Source organism: Eptesicus fuscus, chromosome 14 (genome assembly GCF_027574615.1).
Source record: "Eptesicus fuscus isolate TK198812 chromosome 14, DD_ASM_mEF_20220401, whole genome shotgun sequence".
Classification (NCBI taxonomy): domain Eukaryota; kingdom Metazoa; phylum Chordata; class Mammalia; order Chiroptera; family Vespertilionidae; genus Eptesicus; species Eptesicus fuscus.
The window spans coordinates 67,339,625-67,362,360 of record NC_072486.1 but is presented as its reverse complement, the minus strand read 5'-3'; positions in this window follow the sequence as shown (position 1 = coordinate 67,362,360).

Genomic DNA, 22,736 nt, shown 5'->3' with positions numbered 1-22,736 from the left:
AGCCAGTACCAGTGCGAGGCTCTAGGGGACACAGACACATACAAGGAGAAACTGGATTGTCTGGCATTAGGGCAGGAACTTGGGGGAGGTTTTCTCCCAGACAGAGGTGCTGGGATCTCCCTGGTGGCAGAAGTGACTGGCAGCCATATCTGTTTGCTCCACCCTGGTGATTCCCTGAGACCATGCTCCATCCAATTTGCAGCCCCACCCAAACTGTTTGCAGTGACTTTTGCATATGAATGGCCTGTCCTTGCTCAGGCTTCAGACTTTGCTAAAATCTCTCAAACAAGCTGAAGCTGGATCTGTGTATCCCAAACCTATCAATAAAAAAACCAAGATCCTGCACTAGCATGAGCCTGCCCTGCTCCACAGCTGGGCCTCATCTGGGTACTTCCAAGTCCAATACAAATAGCTCCTGCAGGGTGGCCCCAGGCAGTGGCTAACTTTACACCTCCCTGGAGGTCCTAGAGCCAGTGCACCTGGTGGATAGCTTCAGACCATACCAGGTTACAACTCTACACATCCATAAGTGACACACTCAAGGGGCAGACTCAGTGAGCACCAAAGCCCCACTGAAGCAAGTCCTGCTCCATAGGGATGTTTCCTGCACAGCAACTCTCCCAGTTTAGCTGAAGCTGGTCCTCACAGCCTATTGGCCTAGAGGTCAATTCCTCCCATGACACCAACAGCAATCAAGGCTCAACTACAACAAAACTTTGCACACAGCCCACAAAGGGGGGCACCTAGAGTTCCCAGCTCAGGTGACTGGGGAGGCTGAGCCACTGTGCCCTACAGGACACCTACTACACAAGGCCACTCTACCAATTCCAGGAGATGTAGAAGCTCTACCAAATACATAGAAACAAATATAAGGAAGCAGCCAAAATGGGGAGACAAAGAAACATGTCACAAATGAAAGAAATGGAAGCAAGAAAACTTTTGGATACAGAGTTGAAACCATGGTTACAAGGTTACATAAGGATCTTCATAAGACTTTCAAGGATCTTAGTGAAAAAGTCAAAGACATGAAAAGGGACCAGTCAGAAATAAAGCATACCTAACTGAAATAAAGAATAATTATAGGGATTCAGAGGAGTAGAGGAATCTGAGAATCAAATCAACAATGTGGAATATGAGGAAGCCAAAAAACACCCAATTAGAAAAGCAAAAATAAAAGAGAACCCAAAAATATGAAGATAGTGTTAGGAGCCTCTGAGGCATCTTCAAGCATACCAACATTCGCATTATTGGGGTGCCAGAAGGAGAAGAGAGAGAGCAAAATATTGAAAACATATTTGAAGAAATAATGACAGAAAACTTCCCCTACCTGGTGAAAGAAATAGATTTACATGTCCAGGAAGCACAGAGTCCCAAACAAGAGGAATCTAAAGAGGCCCACACCAAGACATATCATAATCAAAATGTCAAAAGTTAAAGAATCTTAAAAGCAGCAAGAGAAAAGCAGTTAGTTACCTACAAGGGAGAGCCCATACAACTGTCAGCTGATTTCTCAACAGGAACTTTGCAGTCCAGAAAGGAGTGGCAAGAAATATTCAAAGTGATGAATAGCAAAGCTCTCATTCAGAATTAAAGGTCAGAAAAAGAGCTTCACAAACAAGAAAAAGCTAAAGGAGTTTATCATCACCACACTAGTATTAGATGAAATGTTGAAGTGTCTTCTTAAAGACGAAGGAAAAGAAGAAGAAGGAGAAGAAGAAGAAGAAGAAGAAGAAGAAGAAGAAGAAGAAGAAGAAGAAGAAGAAGAAGAAGAAGAAATAAAAAATATGAACAATAAAATGGCAACAAATATATATCTGTCAACAATTGAATCTAAACATCAAAATAAACCAACAAGAAATCTAATGAACAAAATAAACTGGTGAATAAAATAGGATCAGAAGTATGGAAGCATGGAACAGATTGATGAATCTCAGAGGGAAAGGGGGTGGGGGCAGGAAGAGATAAACCAAAGATCTTACCTATGGACACAGATAGTAGGGTGGTGAATACATGGGGCAGGTGGGGAACGGGTGGAAGGGGGCAATGGGGGGATAAAGGGGGACATCTGTAATACTCTCAACAATAAAGATTTAATTAACATTTAAAAAATAATAATATCAGACCAAAAAATAAGCTCTACTCTGAAAAACAGAAGTGTGAGCTTCTGTCTTCTTAATCTAAAAGTGTTGATCTGTCTGACTTCCTCACTCCTTGATTCATAGAGACAAAGGGAAGTGAGAATGATACTATAATCTTGCACCTATAGATTTGGGGGATAATTAAAATATGAGTAAGAGGTTATCTTTGATTATTAATTAAGGCTTCTTTTTTCTAGTTCTCACATTTAAAAAAGCAGTGTTTGGGAGAGAAAAACCCTACTTACTCTACTAATAGGTTGAAGCATATGTAACTGTGACTATTCAACCATTTTTTACCTACAAATTATCAGAGATTCTTATGTCAAACTTTACTTGCTAACTCTATATGAATCTCTAGGAGGAAAAGGGAAGTTGAAGGGAAATAAAGTTAAAACTATGTACATCATTTGTTACTATTTCATAACATAATATCATGTACCAAGTACATGTAGCAACGACCTCCCTTAGATCTACCTGAATGTGACCAGAGAGGATACAGTGTTGGTATAAAGCAAAATCACAGGTCTTCTCAGATGATGCCCCTTGGGGTTAGTAGCATAACCAAGGTCTATCATGGTTAAGAAGGGTCTATGTATCTTGATATGTAGATTTTTATATTCAACTATAGCAATGCTAATAGATAAGGAGATCACTTGTGAACTTGATCCTTTGGTCTCCACCCTAGCTCTAAAGCCCTGGAACATTAATGTGGTATGTAAACTTTGAAAAGTCAGAGAACAAAACAAGGTCCTCTAAAGTAACTGAAGTGGCAGTCACTCAGTTTAATGTCTTAGTGCTGGTTTCTATTTGTTACCTATGCCAGGCTTTGCTGTTCTCACTTATTTCCATGAGTTGTTACAAGAGAAAAAAAAAATGGGAGAAACTAATTTAAATTGGAAACTTTTGCAAGAATCCATATTAAAGAATTACATAGATGCACTTGTTAATGTTTTCTCATTGCCTACTACACAGCAAACTCCCGAAGTCCATCCTATATAATAAAGAGGTAATATGCAAATTGACCCTCACGCCCTCGCACAAGATGGCCACCCCATGTGGTCAAAGATGGCCACCATAAGATGGCTGGCAGGGGAGGGTAGTTGTGGGCAATCAGGCCAGCAGAGGAGGGCAGTTGGGTGGAGCCAGGCCTGCAGGGGAGGGCAGTTAGGGGTGACCAGGCCAGCAGGGAGGGCAGTTGGGGTGGACCAGGTCAGCAGGGGAGCAGTTAGGCATTGATCAGGCTGGCAGGCAGGCAAGCGGTTGGGAGCCAGCAGTCCAGGATTGTGAGAGGGATGTCCCAGATTGGAGAGGTGCAGGCTGGGCTGAGGGACAACCCCCTCCCCCCCCCCCCCACCCCAGTGCACAAATTTTGTGTACCAGGCCACTACTATATATATATTCTTTATTGTTGAGAGTATTACAGATGTCCTCCATCTTCCCCCCTTTGCCCCCTTCCACCTGGTTCCAACTCCACCTCAGTCCATATTTTAGCTGTGAAGCATTCAATGACAGATATCACAAATATCTTACCAAATATGCTTAGGATTGAAATTACTTTCACTAATTAATTACACTTTGAAATCATCAATCAAAGCTTCCTGTCAATGGCTAAAACATTTTTAAATACACAAATCTTCATAATTCTCCTTTAAGTAAATATTATTAGCTTTGTTCCAAACTGCAAGTCATTTGAAGGCCATAAAACAATGTGGTTTGATAGGTGGAGCCAAGGCTAAAATACAAGTAAAATGATTCAGAGACATTGTGATAAGTTTGACCTAGTCAGTATTTTTATAGGTTCCTAGATTAAAGGTCATGTATATTCCCTGAAATATATCAACTTTAGCATAATATTGTGTGAGAGATAATTGACTGGTGTGTAGATAATTAAACTCTCAGTTTGTGGTATATAGTGCCATCATGTAATAAGATAATTATCCACAAAGTAAAAAGGTAAATGTTTTCATGAGAATTATTTGGATAATAGGCTGACTGACCAGATTAGATAAGATATATGAAAAAGGTATAACAAATGTTAAAAATAAATGTGATATTTGATAGAGTCATTACATAAATTATTAATTTGTCATCAAAATATGCAAAATGGTGACAAATCTTTGCTTTATAATAAAAAAACACATAGCATAAGATATATCTAAGTTTTTTGTTTGTTTGTTTGTTCATTCCTTTAAAAAAGGATAATACATACTCACCCACACACAAAGATCTGATTTCTCCTACTTCTGCTTTCCAGATGTAAACTTGCCTTTTTACCTCCTCCAACTCCTAGATAGTAGTCTTTCTTCTTCCCTACTAACTGAGAGACTTCTCTGATACTTATCAAAACTTTCCACCCACATCCACTTCTGTGTAGATGACATGGGTACCTACATGTTCGCTTAAAAGAAAACAAAATCAGGGGAAAAAATGGAGAGAGAAAAAAACTAAATTACTGGATGCTGCTTCTTCCCCCAGATTTCCCTGTCGGTGGAATAAATGAAGAAAGACACCCCACTGGCTACTATTGGGCCCATACTCCATTTTCCATTTAAGATATACTATGTTGGAAAATTCCAACCCCTCATATAGGGAGGATCTCCAGAAAATGGCAGATCTTCTCACCTCCATTTTTGCTACTCACCACCCAAACTGGGCAGATGTACAGGCTCTCCTGAACATCCTGCTAATAGCAGATGAAAGGCGGCTGGTTATAAATAAGATGAATGAAGAGGTTCATTATCTCCATCAAGAGAATCCCAATGTGACCCCCAACCCATCCAGGGCAATTCCCTCAACAGAGCCCAACTGGAACCCTAGTAGTGGGGATCTAGCCTTCCTAGAACATTACAAAAGGTGCATATTAGAAGGACTTCAGAAAGGGGTGCCTAAACAAAAGAGCCTGAATATGATACAGGCCATTCAACAGAACCAAATGATGATTCTTCAGAATTTTTAGAAAGGATCTACCAGGCTTTCCCTATTGAAAGCACACTGATGGTGACCCTCAGGCACTGGAAAATGTCTGGATGGTAAACATGACTTTTATTGGGCAAAGTGCCTGGATATCAGAAGGAAGCTCCAACATTTAGACCAGACTTTGGGAATGAATCCCTCCCACTGGTGGACATGGCCTTTAACATTTACCATACCCGGGAAATAAAGAGATCAATGAAGGCCACTGTTTTTTTAGATAAAGTGCAGGAAAACCAGAAAGAGAGATGAGACTTGAAAGGATAAGGGAAAGACCCAGGAGGCGCCAATCAATGCACCTATTGCAAAGAGGAAGGCCACTGGAGAAAAGACAGCCTGGAACTCAAGGAGGAAAATTAAAAGGATAGAAACACTTGCCGAGAAATGTTAGAAAGGAATGACAAATCTGATGACACATGAGATGGCTACCGACCTACTACTGTTTCCCCACAGGAGCCCCAGGTACAATGACAGTGGGAAACAAGCTAATTGATTTCCTTATAGATATGGGAGCTACATACTCAGTGCTAAATACATAACTAACCAAAGAAAGTTCAGCTGTGGTGCAGGTTACTGGAATGACCAGACAATTACAAAAACAGGCATTCCTTCAACCTCTAGCTTGGGTATCAAAAACATGAGCGTAGTTTTCTCTATATGCCAGACTGCCCCATTCCATTGTTGGGCAGAGATTTACTTTGTAAATTGCCTAGACAACACCGTAACTTGTTCCCCTGAGAAGCAGCAGTTATGTTTAGAAGACCTGCTGGAACATGCTCTCCAACTCCAGATGCTCCTGCCTTGCCTGGAAGGACCCAGAGATGAACTCTTCCCACCTGAGATCAAGAGCAGGTTGATGGAGCCATTTGGGCCTATGGAACCCAATGTAGGGCAGTCAACATCCAACCTGTAAAAATTAACCCAAAAGAAGGGGCACAGATCCCTCCCAAAAAAACAATACCCCCTTAAAAAGGAAGCGTTAGAGGGAATTCAACCTCCATTATTGCAGAAATATTGCAGAAATTCTTAAAATCAACTATTATTTGCCTTTTTTTTAATTAATTAATTAATTTATTTATTTATTTTTTTTTTGATTTTTTATTTTATTTTTTATTTTTTTTTAATTTCTTTATTGATTAAGGTGTCACATATTTGTCCTCATCCCCCCATTCCCATCCCACACCCCTCCCCACGGTTGCCCCAACCCCCTGTTGAACTTAACTGTTGGATAGGCTCATATGCATGCACACAAGTCCTTTGGTTGATCTCTCCCCCCTCCCCCCAACCTCCCCTATCCTCCCTCTGAGACCCGCTAGTCCGATCGATGCCTCCTTGTTTCTGGTTCTGTTCTTGTTCATCAGTCTATGTTGTTCATCATTTCCCCTAGATGAGCGAGATCATGTGTCCCTAGAGATATACTTATAAGAACTGAATGTGAGACGAGCAATAATAGTTATGCTGACAGGCAAATGAATCAGTCTGTAGTGAGTTTCTTTCTGGACCAACAGTTCCTTAGAGACCCAATTTCAATGTCCACCAGTTCCTTATGTGTACATGTCAGCACTGACCCCTCAGCTCTGGATGGTGGACAAATGGTGGTAACGTAGGTCCGACTCCCTCTGGTTTGGTCTCGGCCGGACCCAGGGGCACGGCTTCACCTGGACTCAGGGGCACGTGGCCTCACCCAGACCCAGGGGCGCGTGGCCTCTCCCAGACCCAGGGGCGCGTGGCCTCACCCGGACCTAGGTGCGCGAGACCTCACCCAGATCCAGGGACACATGGCCTCACCCGGACCCGGGGGCGCGTGGCCTCTCCCAGACCCAGGGGCGCGTGGCCTCACCCGGAGCTAGGTGCGCGTGGCCTCACCCGGAGCTAGGTGCGCGAGGCCTCACCCGGACCCGGGACCCAGCCTCACCCGGATCCAGGGACACATGGCCTCACCTGGACCCGGGGGCGCGTGGCCTCTCCCAGACCCAGGGGCGCGTGGCCTCACCCGGACCTAGGTGCACGAGGCCTCACCCGGATCCAGGGACACATGGCCTCACCCAGACCCAGAGGCGTATTATTTGCCTTTTAATGGCAGTAACTAAAGTCTTATTCCAATACTGTTGGACTGGGTTGCCATAAGGACTAAAGAATTCCCCAACTATATCTGTTGAAATACTAGCAAAGGAGTAAAGGGAACCCTAACCACTTTGGCTCTGTGGATAGAGCATTGACCTGTGGACTGAAAGGTCAAGGGCACATGCCTGGGTTGCGGGCTCCATCCCCAGTATGGGGCGTGCAGGAGGCAGCCAATCACTGATTCTCTCTCATCATTGATGTTTCTATCTCTCTCTCCTCTCCCTTCCGCTCTAAAATCAATAAAAAATATATTTTAAAAAAAGAGTAAAGGGATGTTCAGTTGAAATCAGGGACTCTTCTACAATATGTAGATGACTTACTAATAGCTAGCAATACTTACAAAGACTGTTTGCTCAACACTGTCACAGTCCTGAATCATTTGGCAAAAGAGGATATAAAGCATCGCCTCACAAGGCCCAGATTTGCCAGGAGCATACCTGGGATTCCAACTGAAACAGGCACTAGGAGTTTGATGGCTGGTAGAAAACAAGCCATCACTACAATAAAAATCCCAGAGTATCGGAGGCAGCTTCATGGATTCTTAGGGATTACAGGGGATGGCCCAATTTGCATTCCAAACTTGGGCCTTATAGCAAAACCATTGTATAACTCTTTGAAAGGACTAGACTCTGATCCTCTTGAATGGACAAGGGGCTGTCAGGCAACATTTTACAACTTAAAGAAAAAACTAGTTTGGGCTCCTGGAATAGGATTGCCCAATTTACAGAAAGTTTTCAAAGCATACGTTCATGAAAGGCAAGGAATTGGACTTGGGATACTAACCCAGACTCTGGGAAATACACCTCAATCCATAACCTATTTCTCAAAGAAACTAGATCACACGACAAAAGGATGGTCACCATGCCTCCGGGCAATAGCAGCTACCTGAGACATTTTACAGGAAGCAAAGAAGTTCACTCTGGGGAAACCTATTATGGTATTTGTACCACACCAAATCCTAAGCCTATTGGAACAGAAAGGGGGGGTACTGGCTGAAAGCAAGGAGCATGGAATATCAGGCCATTTTATTCAATAACCCAAATGTTACCTTACAAACAAACCATCACTACCTTAAACCCAGCTACCCTACTCTCAGACTCAGAGGGAAGTTCAGACCTCAACATGATTGCTTAGAAATCACTGACAAAGTTTATTCCAGCAGACCAGATCTAGTAGACCAGCCGCTGACAGAACCTGACTGGGAGTTGTATACAGATGGGAGCAACTTCATGAGAATGGTCAACAATGAGCTGGGTACGTGGTAGTCACCACAGACAAAGGAATAGGAGCCCATGTCCTTGCCATAGGAACCTCACCACAAAAGGCTGAACTGATAGCCCTCCCCAGAGCCTTAGAATTGTTTCAGGGAATCTTAACATCTACACTAACCCTTCCATATGGAAGACCAATACTCATGGTATGATCTTACTCCCTGAAGCTCCAGTATATCCCATCCTCAAACACCTACATGAAGGGACCCATTATGGAAGAGATGCTTTAATGGAGCTCATTAGACAGCATCTGAAGGGCCCTGATTTACAAAACACCATTCAGAAGATTATCCAAGCCTGTCAGGTATGCACCAAATTTACCCATTTTTTCCTTAATAGCTTCCAGAGATTTTGTCATCATTGGGAAAGGTGTTTTTTGGTTTTGTTTTTTTTCATTTCTAGTTTATAGAGGAATTCACTTTTATTTCTAGTACATGAAGTGGACTTTTTCATCTTCATTTTTAAAAAATTCAGATTTCTGATCAGAGTAGTTTATTCTTGTGTATAATTTGAATAAAAATAAAATTTTAATATTTTAACCAATATTTCTCCTACCACAATTTGTTGACATTTATCTTTCCCCCAGTGATTTAAGATATATACATTAAAAGAAAGACTCATGGACACAGACAACAGTATGGTGATGGATAGAGGGAGATAGGGTGAAGTCGAAGGTAAAGGGGTGATAAATGGTGATGGAAGGAGATTTGACTTGGGGTGGTAAACACACAACACAATTTACAGATGATATAGAATTTTATACTTGAAACCTGTATAATTTTATTAACCAATGTCACCCCAATAAACTCAATAACAATAATGCATAAATTCCTTACACAGTGGATCTATTTGGGATTTTTTATTGTGCTCTCTTAAACTGTTAGTCAGTCCATTCCTGTACAAGTCCAAGCTTTTAATGTATAAGTCACACAATATGTTTTAATATTTATTAGGGCTAGCCTCCTTACTTCCCATTGGCCTTTTCCCCTCCATAACTATTCAAGCTTCATTAATTTTTTTTCACATAAAGTTTAGATTCAATTTATCTAACTCTGTTTTTCAAAAGACTTGGTATTTTCATTGGAGTTTTATATTATCTTGCACATAATTAGCATCTTTATAAAGTTTATTCTTTCTAAGAATATGAAAAAAATTCCATTTGTTTAAATAATGATTGCATATATCAGAAGTGTTTTAAGGGTTCCCTTATGCTTTTTGCACATGTGTTAACTTTACACTTTCCTCTTCTATTTTTTAGTTGTATTTCTATATATGCAGAGCATTTAACATTTACATTCTAATCTTCTTCTCATCTTTACTTTACTCGTAGGTATACAATTAAATGTATGCAACAATACTTACTAGAAGTCCTTTTGCTAAAATTATCTCTTGAGTAGATAAAGTCTATTCTCTAGCACAATGATTTTCAACCTTTTTCATCTCATGGCACACATAATCTAATTACTAAAATTTCACAGGACACCAAAAAATATATTTTTTGCCAATGTGACCAAAAGATGGGTATAATTTTGATTCATTCATACTGGACGGCTATTGTTGTGTTAGTTGTTGTCATTTTTTATCTAACAATCTAAAAGAAAAGAGGTCAGAGCCCCAGACTAAATAGTCAGGTATTGCATGTTTTAAAAATTCTTGTGGCACACTTGTTGAACATCACTGCTCTAGCAAATTCTTCAGGAAGAACTTGTGAGTGCAATAGTCCCTGAGTTCTTAATGGTTAAAATGGGTTTTCTATAGCTGAAGGGTGGCATGTAAAACCCTTGGCTTACTTTTTCTTCCTTGAACTTCTTGAAAATGTTACTCCACTTTTATTTAACCTTGTAAGCTATTGTTGACAACTTCTAGTCTGATTTTTTTAAATTTTCAGATTTGTGATTGTCTTTTATATCTTTTATTACTTGTTTAATTATATTCAATTCATTTTTCAGTACTGTGTTACAATTCTCCTTTGCTTTAAGCTTTTTCTCAGGTCAAGGCAATTATCATTATCTTACACAACTCTTCTATTTTCTTTTCCTTTATTTTTTTAAACAAGAAAGTAGTGCTCACCCTCTCATTTAGAGCAAGATAAGAGATGTTTCTATGTCAATGTAAAGAGCTGTACAATTTCCCATCATTACTGCACATGGTTGCACTTCACTTCTCTTACAACTTGATTTTCTCTCCCAGGACTCAGATGTCTCTTTGCTATCAAATAAACCCTCTTGCTGGACATCCATTACCTATTTTCAATTATTCTTTCTAATACTGTTTTCTTTCTTTCTTCCTTCCTTTCTTCCTTCCTTCCTTCCTTCCTTCCTTCCTTCCTTCCTTCCTTCCTTTCTTTCTTTCTTTCTTTCTTTCTTTCTTTCTTTCTTTCTTTCTTTCTTTCTTCCTTTCTTTTTGTATCAGAAATGATGAGAAATTGAGCATTTTTCCCTTGGAGAATATAAGTTGGCCTATCTTGCTAGTGAGCTGTAGATATCCAAAATCAATAACCTCAGTTTCTTCCCTCATTCCCTAAGTTTTAAAGAAAAATTAGGATGCTGTAAATAAATGTGGTACCAGATGCACTCCAGCAAATGATAGCTCTTGGGATAGCATCTGAAATGACAATATGTACTCACTTGGAATTCAGAAATGAAAATGTCCCAGTGCCTTGCTTCATTACTGAAGGGAATCAGCCTTATACCACAGCAATTGCCTGTTCCCACCAGCTGACAATGAAATGAATACTCTGTAGGAGCTGAGATGATTACGGCATTAAACTTAGCAGTCTCTCCATGATCCTGCACGACTGCTACTGAATCTAAACTAAATCAGTTCTCAGAAGAGTCTGTACAGAACTTGCTCATCGTTTAAAATATGGAGAGTGAAAATGAGTGAAATCAAATGAGTTAGGGAAGGTATTAGCAACTAAGAGACAGCTCAGGGATCTGTTTTAGATCAGGCTGAGAAAACAGAACGGAAATAGCCAAGGAGAATTGACATCACCTACAAAAGCCTGAGAGATTGTTTTATTGTTGTCATCAGTTGCAATGATGATGATAATAATAATGATCTGGTATCAAGTGAACAAAAACAATGCAATTGCAACAGCACTGGCTATAAAAAGAAAAGCATAATATACTAGTAGATTCCCTGGCTGGCAAGCTTGGCATCTAAGTCTCCCAGACTATGACCCAAGGCAGGGACACTGAGGGAATGAAGAACAGATGCCTGAAGGCTCAGTTAAGATCAAATTGATCTTTGTCAGGGAAGATACCAGCCTCAGACGTGACTACCCACCATAAACTGCTTTTAGTTAGGAAAAAACTTAATTAATTTCAGACCATCCTTTGTGGTTGCTTTAGGTGTCTGAGTTTACAAGGCCACCACGCAGGCCTTCCCTGAGCTAGTATGAGCCTAGCTCCTTTGGTTTAGCATGTGGTAACTTTTCATCCACATGGATTAAAGCACGCTGCCTAAGGGCTGAGCTACAAGTCATCTCAAACCTTCCCGTGTGCCTCAGCCTTCACTTCCCCATCCACAAAGTTTCTTAGTTGCCTAGGAATGCCTGATATTTTAACCCTCCAACCCCCATCATCCTGGGAACCAAAGGAGCTAGGCTCACATTCATGCAGTTAAAAGATTTTATTCAGACCCCTAAGCCAGCAGTTGGAAATCCCCCAAGGGATCCCAGACTGCGAGAGGGCACAGGCCGGGCTGAGGGACCCACCCTCCCGAGTGCACGAATTTCATGCCCTGGGCCTCTAGTATTACTATAATATCAAGATCTTTTGTTTGTTAGGAAAATCTTTTCCTTCTCTTTGGTTTTCAGAATTTCTGGATCATTGTGTTTAGCTGTGCCTTTTATTAATAAGACTAGAGGCCCGATGCACGAATTCGTGCATGGGTGGGGTCCCTCTGGGTGGCCTGCAGGGATCGGGCCGAAACCCACAGTCCAATACTGCCTGCAGTTCCTACCTGTCACTCCTGCTCATCCCGGCCCCACTGTGCCTGCCGTGGGCTTGCCCCCAATCAGTCCTGATCAGGAGAGGCTTGAGCTGCTGCAACAGTGCTCACCAGCCATGAGCCCTGCATCTGGCACTCCCCCAAGGGGAGTGGCCTGTGGGATGGGGTTGAAACCGGCTCTCTGACATCCCCGAGGGGTCCCAGATTGCGAGAGGGTGCAGGCCAGGCTGAGGGACCCCACTGTGCATGATCAGGCTCGGGAGGGACCGTGGGAGGGCTCCAGGGCGTGTCTGGCCCATCTCGCTCAGTCCCTATTGGCCAGACCCCAGCAGCAAGCTAACCTACCAGTTGGAGCATCTGCCCCCTGGTGGTCAGTGCACATGATAGCGACTGGTGGGCCAATTGACTGTCTGCCCCCTGGTGGTCAGTGCACATCATAGCAAGTGTTTGAGCAGCCTTAGCATATCATTAGCATATTACGCTTTGATTGGTTGTTCAGTTGTTCTGCCGTTTGGTCTATTTGCATATTACCCTTTTATTATATAGGATATAGCTGAGTTGCATGTATGTGTGTTTTTAAATCCAGTCTGAGAAAAAATTTAATTGACCCAATCTGCCAATTATTAAACTGGAGCATTAACTCCATTTATATCTATAACTAGAGGCCCTATGCACAAAAATTCGTGCAAGAGCAGGCCTTCCTTCCCCCAGCTGCCGGCACTGGCTTCCCTCAGGCACCCGGGACCTGGGCTGCCTCCCTCCAGCTGCCGCCACCAGGCACCTGGGACCTGGGCTTCGTCTGGCCCCGGCTTTGTCTGGAAGGACATCCGGAATGACACCTGGAAGGGCGGTCAGTCTAATTAGCATATTACCCTTTTATTATTATAGATAATTAGTGACATTTTTAACTTATTTCTGTGACTTTGTTTTTGCTTTCAATATTGTTTTCCTCCCTTCTTGCTTTTTTATTGATCATATATTTTTATTGTACATCTTACTATATGTTTTGAGACTACCACATTCCTATTCTTTTATTAGTTACCTTTAACTAGCATAAGCACTTAGCTTTTTAAGAGTCTGAAATCTCTAAATATCCTCATCAACCTCCCAAACAATGCAAAGACCTTAGGACTCCAAACAGTCCGACCTATTTGATGTTGTCGAGCATCTGAGTTCTTTGTGGTTTTCCTTTTATCCCACAACATAGCATTGTTCTTATTGTTTTCTATTCAATGTTTGTTCAGCAAATTCTTTGCTCCTTATTTCTTTGTTCATGTCAGATCATTCCTGAGATCACTCTCCTGCTGTCTGAAGTATACCTTTAAAATTCCTTTAGTAAGGATCGCTTGAGGCATTTCTTTTACATACTAGTGATTTTCTCCTATACAGCTATCAACATCAGAAAATTAACATGCATATAAGGCCACTATCTAATCTGTATATCTTATCATACTCAAACTTTGTCATTTATGGCAGTAGTGTTTATTACTGCCCCTGGTCTCCTTTAAGCTGGAATCATTCCTGACTTTTTTTTTCTTTCATGAGTTTACCATTTTTGAACAGGACAGCACAGTTATTTTGTAGACTTATCCTCAGTTTGGGTTTGTCTGGTGGTTTCTCATGGTTAGATTCAGGTATCACCTTTGGCAGCAGTGACACAGAATGAATAGTGTTCTTAGTGCATCAGATCAGCAGACATGTGGTTCTGCTTTGTCCCATTGCTGGTTATGTTAACCTTATCCTATCTAATAAAGAGGGAATATGCTAATTGACTGTCACACCCTCACAAAGATGGTGGTGCCCACAGGCAATAAGGAGGGAATATGCTAATTGAGTGCCACGCCCTCAGAGATGGCGGTGCCCAGTCCCCTCAGCCCTGCCTAGGTGGCAGGTGCAAGGTCAGGCCGCTCCGTGTGCCTGCCTCCAGAGTCCCCCAGTCCCCTCAGCCTCCCAGCCACCCAGGGCCAGCCTGAGGCGCAGGCAAGCCTTGGATGTCGGCTGCCCAGCCACCTAGGGCCAGCCCAAGGTGCAGGCAAGCCTCGGATGGCGGCTGCCCTGCCGCCTAGGGCTGCCCAAGGCTCAGGTAACCATGGTTGGCCGAGGCTTGCGCTGCCGGTAGTGGCAGCAGCAGAGGTGTGATGGGAGCATTGCCTTCCCCTGATCGTCAGGTCTCCTCCCATCCCTGAGGGCTCCCGGACTGTGAGAGGGGGCCGGCCAGACTGAGGGACCCCTCTCCAGTGCATGATTTTTCATGCACCAGGCCTCTAGTTATTTTATGAGGGTGATGTCTGCCGTGCTCCACACTGTAAGTTGATAATCTTCTCTTAGCAAGTACTTGCTTGTAAGTTCTTACTGCTTATGATTAAGTAATCTATTTTTATTTCTTAGTACTTCAAAGGGAACTTGTCAGTTTTGATTAAGTTGTGTTGCTTTTTCTCAAATGGCAAATGTAAGAGCTTGACATATTTGGAAAATAATTGTAAAGCAGAAAAGAAGTCCTGGCTGGGTAGCTCAGTTGATTAGAGCATCGTGCTGATATGCCAAGGTTGCAGGTTTGATCCTGGGTCAGGGCACATACAAGAATCAACCAATGTATACATAAATAAGTGGGCCCAGCAAATCTCTCTCTCTTCCTTGCTCCTCCCTCCATCCCTTTCTCTTTCTCTCAAATCAATACATTAAAATTTGAAAAAAATAATAATAGAGTAGAAAAAGAAATACATTTAAATATAGGAATATAGATTTGGGGAATTCCTATCTAGTTCCCTCAAAATATCTAAGCTATTAATAAGATTTTGATAAGGAATTTTGAAAGAATGTGTACTTTCAGAAAAAAACAAAATGTTCACCAATCATCTCAACCTATATAAAACCTGTGCAGAATCTTATAAATTTAGGAACATAGCTAAAGGCATATTTTTTCCCAATAAAATTTTATCTGGTATGTAATTTTACTTTGTTTTTATTATGATAACTTTTTTCTAAAATTTCCTTTCAGACCATTAAAAGTTATTTTCCTGCCTTGGCTGGTTTGGCTCAGTGGATAGAGTGTCAGCCTTCGGACTGAAGGTCCCAGGTTCGATTCTGGTCAAGGGCATGTACCTTGGTTTCGGGCACATTCCCAGTGGGGGGTGTGCAGGAGGCAGCTGTTCGATGTTTCTCTCTCATCGATGTTTCTAACTCTCTATCCCTCTCCCTTCTTCTCTGTAAAAAATCAATAAAATATTTTTTAAAAAAGTTATTTTCCTAAAGTAATAAGATGAGTACTTAATTTATTTTCTATATTTTTAATCACATCAGAAATATTTTTAAAACTGTTAAATTCACTTTGATTACTTATTTGGCCTCCTTCCATGGAGTTCCAATTTATACATAGGTTAAGTTATTATCATTTCAAAAACAATCTGTTACTGTTTTCTTGGCTTAGTTTTATTTTAATCTTTCTTGATTTCTTGGTGCAGTTGTTACTTCAGATGATGTGGTTGTTGTTGTTTTTAAATTACAAACATGTCAGCTTTCTTTAACTAAATATACTTTTTTCTAGTTTTATTGAATAATGATCTGAAAATATGTTCTTTAAATTTTTGTCATTTTGAATATATAGATTTTTTTATTTTCTGTTATACAGGCAATTTCGGTAGATAAACAATGTGCATTTTTAAATGAATAATCCTTGCTTATAGTCTATAAATTTTGATAAATATTAATCCTTTTCAATCATTGACTACTCATTTTTTCTATGTTTTTGTTTTATTTTGAATTAGACACAAATACTCGTGAGCTAAAATCAGCACAGGTTCAAATCTTAGGCCCACTATGTGCTTTAAATTCCATTTGAAATTTACATTCTTTTTTTTTTTTTGGTTTCTCTATTTAAGCTTTTATTCTTAATTTTTCTGCTTTAGTGTTATGTCAGAATAATACAAATTACTGTATTTTATATGCAATACACTATTTTTGGTGAGTGATTTAGACATCCTCATTCACAGAAATAATTGCTGTGCTAGTCTTAGCAGATGTCATTCTACATTTGCTTTATTTTAACGTTACACTTTTTTGGGGGGAGGAGCGGTCTATTGTCTCAGATTGCATATTTTTATGTAGACTTTTTTTAGTTTGTAACATTAAAACTTTTATTATGTTATTTTTGAAAACATTTTAAAAATCAAAGGAAATCACCCATGACAGCTATTTCAAGCTAACTGTTGATTTTGTCTTACAAACAAACTCAACAACTTCAAACCCTTTTATGAGGGAAAAGCAGTCCCCATGTGTGGCTTTCCCTCCTTGCTTCCTCCGAGCTGCTTCCTTGGTCTGATCTGAGGATACCTTTTAGTGAGGTGGAGGAGAAAGTTGAATTAAGCCCAGCTTTTGGTCTAACAATGAACTAAAACAATTCCTCCCTGTTCTCAGTCCTCATTTCTTCTGTGCCATCATTATCAGCTCTCTCAACTCACTGTTTTTATTTTTGCCTATGCAAATTCTTACAGAAAGGAAAAAAAAAGATACTTTATTTTTAAATGGCAGCTGTTTTTGCATTATAGGGTGAGAGGGAGGCTGCTGTTTTGTTTAGGAAGAAAAGTGGGAATTTAGACTCAATGAATTGCTTTACTACCGTAAATAATAGGAAATAAAATAAAATTTGTGGGCCGGGTGGCACCTTCACAAAGACATCATGATTTGGGGCTGGAGGAGGGAGATGATTGAGGAGTCTGGGACTGGAGGAGGGAGAGGAGAGAGGTGATATCTAAAAGAGAGAAAAATACTCTCCGATGCATAAACCTCAAAGCGTAGGGATTGGTTGGGTTGGAAAATTTTTTGTAAAGGGACAGAGGTAATATCCCTTAGAAGCTATGCTTCATGGTATCCAATTTATACTTATCTTTGCTTTGTTAAAATTACTTCGAAGTTTCAGCATGTCCATTACCTAGCATTTGCTGAGACCTGGTGCATGGCAGGGGTCTCTTGGTGTAAAGCTGGCCTGCCACATAGTGGATGGAGTGGTATAGAGATGGCCAGATATGTCTAAGAACCCTAACCAGGGTCGGGAGCAAGAAGGGAGAAGTGATTTGCTCTACACATGTACCCTCATGTCTCATAAACAGTGAGAAATGGGAGTGGATTGCCTACAATCGACCATAATGGAGCTAGGTGTTAAAACAAATTGTGACCATGGAGAATATGAAAATTAGAAAACTATACAGGCATTTTCCCCCCTTGGTCATACCGAAGTCCTTAACAGATCTCCAATTTGAGAACATTTGTTTAAAACGCTTCTTTTAAACTTGTGAAAAACAGCCTCTACTACAATAATGGTTTTGAACAGTTTGGAGTCAGAGATCACTTTGGGAAAAAGAGGTGGGGTTTTTCTTTCAGGGGAGGGGAAATACTCTCACCAGAAAAAATGCATTTTCATTAATACATACAAAATTTTATCTAAAGTTTAATCCTTGTTAAAAACCCAGAAACTTAGATCATTCTTTCTCCTTCCTTAAAACAATAATTTTACATGGAAATAGGTTTCTGTTTGCTAGTGTTTTCATGTCACAATGAGCACCTTCAATTTCTGGTCTCATTTTATTTTTAAGTTGCATTTACTCCTCAATTAAACTCTTGATGATAGTTTTACTTACTGTTTTCAGGAACTTCTATTATTCCTCTTAATCTGCCTTCTTGTAAGTCATTTGTCTCACATTGTCTCAGTGTATTTTAATTGTGTTCCTCAATCCGTCTTTTGTGAGCTGACTAAAAATTCCATGATGGTGGTAAGGAGTAGGATTATTTTGCTCATCACTTCATCCCCAGCATTTTGCACAGCAACTCAAATGTTTGCTGAATGGAACTGAGTTTTACTCTTCTGATAATTTGCATAATAATAATGTTATTATTATTATTATTAATAATATAATATTATTATTTTATATGTCTCCTTTTTCCCCCATTGGCCTCCTCCCCACCCCACCCACCAAGCCATCCCCACCCTGGGCAAGGCCCCACCACCCCAGTGTCTGTGTCCATGGGTTATGCTAATATGCATGCATACAAGTCCTTTGGTTGCTCTCTAAACTCGCCCCCACCCCAACTCTCATGCCATTTGTCTCTGGATCTATTTTTGTTCATCCAATTATGTTGTTTATTCCATAAAGGTCAAATCATTTTGGACAGCTAATTTTGAATAAAAATATGATCAAAGGCAAAAGAAAGCAGCATGCATTCCTATCATCTCCAGTAATTATTAATTTTTTTAAAAATAGTAGAATATAATCTGCTAAAGAATGGCTAGTAAGTCTTTTATAAAATATTCTTTGGGTTTCTTTAAATAAAGTGACCATAAATCTGTTAACCAAACAAGGACAGCTTTGAGAGAGGAAGCCTGTCTGTTAATATTTATGCCAATACCAGGCATAAAAAGGGACTGTGGTGAACATAACAGGATATGCAGTTATGCCTACCAGGTGTTAGAGTCATCAAACAAGGAGGCCATTACCTTTACCAACACCTCAGAATGTGACGGTTTTGGGGAAAAGGGCCTTCAAAGGGGTAGTTAAGGTAAAATACGCTCATTGGTGGGGCCCTAATCCAATATGACTGATGTCCTTATTAGAGGAGACTAGAACAGTCAGGCACAAAGGGAAGACCTTCTAAAGACAATGGGAAAAGACAGAAATCTACAAGCCTAAGGAGAGATATCTCAAAATGAAACCAACCCTGCTGACATCTTGACCTTGGACTTCTCTCCAGAATTGTGAAGAAATACATTTCTGTTGCTTAAGCCACCTAGTCTGTGGAATCATACAGTGCCTGTCTTTTTGTGACTGATTTCTTTCACATAACATAACTTTCTCATGTTTCATTTATGTGTACCATATGTCAGAATGTCCTTCCTTTTTAAGGCTGAATGATATTCCATTGAATGTATATACCACAGTTTGCTTATCCATTCATTCACCAATGCACACTTGGGTTCATGGGCAGGAATATTGATCTGTTTTGTTCACTGCCCTGTCCCTAGTCCTTAGAAATGTTCCTGACTTAGATTAGGTTTTCAGTGATTATTTGTTAAGTAAATGAATGGTTAACAGTTAAGTGTGTGGTCTTGATTGTGCTTATAGAAGCATAATGTCCACTGAATAAATTATAAATCTTGACATAAGCTTGCTTCTGGGTGACCTGTGCTTTCTTATCTCTTCTGTTCCCACACTTTATCTCTCTGGTTCTTTCTTTTGTTATCTCTTCAATATCCATTCTATTGACTTCGTCCATTGTCTCTATTCTGTCTCTCAGACAAAATCAATAAAACACTGCAACATTTATGTAGCAATGCTGGATAAAGGCAGGGTTGCTTGATCCAATAAATAGTCCTTGAGCATCTACATTGTGCTGGACTCTGTGCCAGCATGAAAAACATGGTACCAAGTTAATACTGTCTACTGAGATCTTAATTTCATATCTTTAAAAAGCTGAGCATTACACAAATGAAGTTCAGGACTTAAAAGTATTCACTAAAACCACTTAATTTAAGCCAAAAAAAAAGAAGTAGTAAATCTATTTTAAAACTAATACCTCCTGAAAATTGTTTTAAAGCTTACTGTGTACTTTTACCCTAATTGATGTACCTGTGAAGAGCATTTTGTCACACTTATATATCCCCAAAATGTGTCTGAAAGAAATCAACTTCAATCCCAGGTCAAATGAGGTTGGGCACATTCAGGGTTGTTTAGCAGTAGAGCAATTTACAAGGCCTAAAGTTAAAAATGATTGGAGGTATATTATTCAATTTTTCTGAAATTGCTTGCTGGCTAGAATCTAGTGTATTTTATTTCAGGTCTAACTGAATTTTATAAGCACCCAAAAAAGGGAATTTGTAAAGTCAACACTGACAGAACAATAGCTCTGTTGGGCCCAACTATTCAATTCTCAAACTGAATTTCTTGTTTTCCCTCTTATTTTATTATGTCTTTCAATACTATAACTTACAAAAAAAAAATCTTTCTTATCTTCCTTCACTAGACCTAGAAGTATTATTTTATGTCATATCTCCTTTTTCTAAAAAATAATACCAAGAACCCTTTGCACTTGTTCTTTTTCTTTTTTTTCAGATTCCTAGCTTCCTTAAGCAAGGCCTGTCTTCATCCAAGCACAGGAATATTGGTAACAGAAAGCAATCTGCATTCCTTACCCATATCAGCAGCAATCATGCCCTGGTGGATTGATATTCATAGATTTACAGTAGCATCACTGAAAGTACATCAATCTTCATCAGCAATTTAAAACCCAGAATTGAGTAAAATACAGTAGAGGGTCTCAAAGTATAGAGCAGCTATCGTATGCAGATCTGACAGAAACAAAATTCTATGGGCAGTGATTAATTATGCTTGCTAACAATTTACTATCCACATAGTCAAGCTGGGTAGCTGCCTACATAATGCCACTAAAGGATCCCCAAATTGCCTTTCTTATCCCCAAAAAATTGCCCTCACACATTGCCATTTTACCAACCTTCTCTCCTGCTTAGCTTGAAGTTCCCACCATCTCTTCTGGGTTATAGAACTAACGAGTCATTTGCTTAGAAGTACTATGAAAGTTTATCCAATGGTTGAAGGAGATGAAAGAAAAGTTCTCTTCTCATAGTCCCATGCATTATTATGTGAAATTAGCTCATATCACCTGAATACATCAGAGGTCCTGGAGAGACTGAGGGAAGTAGGTGCTAACAGGTTAACACAAGGTCAACCTGAGGTATCTGAACACCTGAAACTGCTAACGACCAGTTTGACCAGCATCCACCCGTTTTTTCTTATTAGTCATTTGTCCTCGTGCCCTATGGTCTGGGAAATTTGTAAGTGAATGCTAGACATGGTATATGGAAAAACTCTAGAGACATTTAGGTAGTTAGGGTAAGGGAAATTCATCTTAATCCAGTCTGCAGTTGAAATTGAGAAAATTTGAAACTGAGTTTAGTCTGTATGTGGGCCTGTATACTAGTATTTCTGGTTAGTCTTTACTATTAGGGAGTAACTCTTTAGCAGTCACCATTGAAATCCTAAATGGTTAACTAAGTTTTGATCTCTGAATTCCAATTTTGTTTCCCAAGCTCTGACCAGATAGATTTCAAGCCTCTCAACCATTAGCTACAAATTGGCAAATGCCTGGAGTGGGGTCGGGGTGGGACAGAGTAGCACTGAATGCTGCACTCATTCACTTTCCTTCCTTCTCTTCAATAATCTGGTCTTCAAGTCCATCCATACCGCCTTGGACTCTCTGATGTCTTCCAACAGGTAATGTGTGGTATGTGTGGGGTGTATATTAATACAGCTCTTCACTTTTCTTGTTTTTCTCAGGAGTATGATCATCTCCTGTAAGTTAGTCTGCCCTCGCTGGAAGCAGAAGTCTTCATGGCTATTTGTAATTAACATGTCATACCAATGGAGAAACCATAGAAAAGGAAAGAAAGAATAAGATTTCATATTTTTCTACACATTTTCTCAGACTCTTCCCTCTGAGAGCCAATCCTTCAGAAACATGGCTGCTTTGACACCTTCTCAACTGTAATGAATTATTGTCTCCTAATTTTTGGAGGGGGTCAAATCTTTCATTCATCACTCGTGTGTGGCCTCTGGAATTCTCTTTGAATCAACCTATAAAAAAAATAATGACTGTCCTAATAATTTTTTTATAAAAGATATTTTTATATATCAATTTGAGAGAGAGCAAGAGAGGAAGCGGGGAGAGAGAGAGAGCAAAAAAAATACACCATTGATTTGTGGCCCCACTTATTTTTGCATTCATCGGTTGCTTCCTATATGAGCCCTGATGGGGGATTGAACCCACATCCTTGGTGTATTAGGAAGACGCTCTAACCAACTGAGCTACTCGGCCAGGACAATGTCCTAATAATTTTTTTGAATTCTCACTCAAGAATATGTTTGTTTGTTTATTACTGATTTTAGAGAGAGAAGAAAGGAGAGGGAAAGAGAGAGAAAGAAACATCTCATCAATTGGAGAGAGAAACATTGATCCATTGCCTCCCACATGCACACCAACTGGGATCGAACCTGGAACTTGGGCATGTGCCCTGATTAGAAATAAAACTTGAGACTCTTCAGTGCACAGGACCAACTAAGCCACACTGGCCAGGGTCTAATATTTTTAATAGCTAAGTATAAGTTGTAGTTCTATTACAAGTTTAGAAAAACATCATAGACACATGGAATTGGAACACAGTCCAGTCTCTCACGAAGAAGCCAACTTGCCCCAGGTCCCACACTGATGCTGTTAT